The 2243-nt window shown below is 45.1% G+C and overlaps 1 pseudogene; it reads left to right on the plus strand.

The window, feature by feature from the left end:
- Positions 1 to 299: 299 nt before the first annotated feature.
- LOC146036605 (ferritin light chain, oocyte isoform pseudogene) lies at positions 300 to 1097 on the plus strand (annotated as a pseudogene).
- Positions 1098 to 2243: the final 1146 nt, after the last annotated feature.

Raw genomic sequence — 2243 nt, forward strand, 5'->3', positions numbered from 1 at the left:
GAAATGAACCATAGAAATGAGCGATCTTGATTTTCCCTTCCTTAACTGAAGTCACCTATGCTTAATTGCTTATCACAATCGACACATCGCTGACACTTTCTCAGTGATATAGATTCCGGGAAGCTCAAGGGGAATTGCCCATGCTAAATTGCTGGTGCAAGTTGGGGGTATACACACGGGGAGATTTGAGCATCATTTCTAAGCAATCTGGATAGATGGAACAAAAGAATAACAAACTGCGCTAAATCGGAGTACTATTGCAATCAGAAATAACAATTTAATCAGAGAGCAGAAAGTACTAAAGCTGAGGGAGTGCCTGTGTCTTGCTTCAACAGTGCTTGAACGGAACAGGGACCCTTCCCCAAGCTTCTTACCACCTCGCACACAGCAGACCACATTTCCAGCCTCATCCTTGTGTAACACCTCAAGCTGCCATCATGAGCTCCCAGATCCGCCAGAATTATCATCAGGACAGTGAGGTTGATGTCAACCGCATCGTTAACCTGGAGTTCCAGGCGTTCTATGTCTACCAGTCACTGGGGTTCTACTTTGACCGCGATGTTGTGACTTTGGCCAAGTTCTCAAAGTTCTTCCGTGAGCAGTCTGAGAAGTAGCAAGAGAAGGCGGAACACTTCTTGAAGTTCCAGAACAAGCGTGGAGGACGTGTAGTGCTTCAGGATATCAAGAAACCAGATGCTGATGAGTGGGGGAATGGAACCAATGCTATAGAATATGCCTTGAAGCTGGAGAAGAGCATCAACCAGGCCCTGCTGGACCTGCACAAGATTGCTACAGACCATGCTGACCCTCATATGTGGGACTTCCTGGAGACTGAGTACCTGGAGAAGGAGGTGAAGCTAATGAAGAAGCTAGCAGACCACCTCACTAACCTGAAGCGTGTGAATGCTGGCAAGGGGGGCTTGGGAGAATACCTGTTTGACAAGCTGACCCTGGGGGAGGACAGTGATTGAATCTGTTCCTTTCCGGCCTCTGGCGGATGAATGCTGCCCTAAGCCAACGCAACACTTCTAGGGATGGGGTCTCTGGTGTGGGGGACTTGCTTGCTCTGATAATAAAATCAATGACTAGCAGCAAAAAAAAAAAATAATAATTAACAGCTAAAATCATCCGATATATCGGCCGTCGTGAAACTAAACAAGTACCGTTTTTACAGTATAAAGGTGACCCAATTTATTGAGCAACCAATAAATTGAAGAACCAAGCCCAGTTTTCACGCTATATGAATTCTGTGTTGTAAATCACCCTACATGTGATGCAGGGAAATATTCAGAGCATTGTTTTGATTTAAAAAAAATCTTTGGGATTTAATTACAGAGCACCTATGCTTGTGCTTATATACCAGGATTGCCTACCCTCCCAGAATGGCCGGGAGGGTCCCGAAAATCAGGCACCCCTCCAGGCCTCCCGGAAAGGTGGGCAAACCTCCCGGTTTCTAGGGGACCCCCCCTGTTCGCGGCTACCTTCCACCCTACCGCGTCATTTAAATAACGGGATATGCCAATCTCCGACGAGGGGGCGGGGCTAAAGTGGCAGAATCGCATCATTTCAGCCCCGTCCCCTCTGAGATGATCGGCAAATCGGGTAATTTAAATAATGGGGTGGGGCTTAATGACGACACGCTCCTCAAGCCCTGCTGCTGCTGCAAGTCTCCTCTCCGGGCTTCTCCTAGAGAGGAAAAAAAAAGTCAGCAACCCTGTTATATACATCAGTGAGAATTGTCATCTATGTTAAGAGAGCTACATCATAATTATGTAACTTGCTCAGACTCACTACTGGGTAACACATGGCTTCCACAAGCATTATGTGAGCAGAGGTCATTACATGGTTAGCTCTGGTCACCAGTAAAACATTACAGCAACAGATGCTACACTAAGCAGTGGGATACTTTAGAGCTGTGACAGCTTACGCAACCATACATCAAAATGAACTACAGTCAACTTAGGTTCAATAGGAGTGAGTACTATAGGGGATATGAGGCAGCATACCATACTAATATATACTGGAATTCTAATGCTATTAATTATTATTAGTACTGTGCATTAGACATGGTGATATATGATGCCCATTGGGTAAATATGGATGGATAGTTAGGCCACATTTTGTTAATCAGACTTTAGCCCTGTACACATGCATAGATTTTTCCCGATTTTCTATTCGATTTTGCTTATAGAAGCAAAATCTAATCGAACCCTAAACGAAATCGAATGCTTTTTTGCGTCACT

Source organism: Crinia signifera, chromosome 9 (genome assembly GCF_055691185.1).
Source record: "Crinia signifera chromosome 9, ASM5569118v1, whole genome shotgun sequence".
NCBI lineage: Eukaryota > Metazoa > Chordata > Amphibia > Anura > Myobatrachidae > Crinia > Crinia signifera.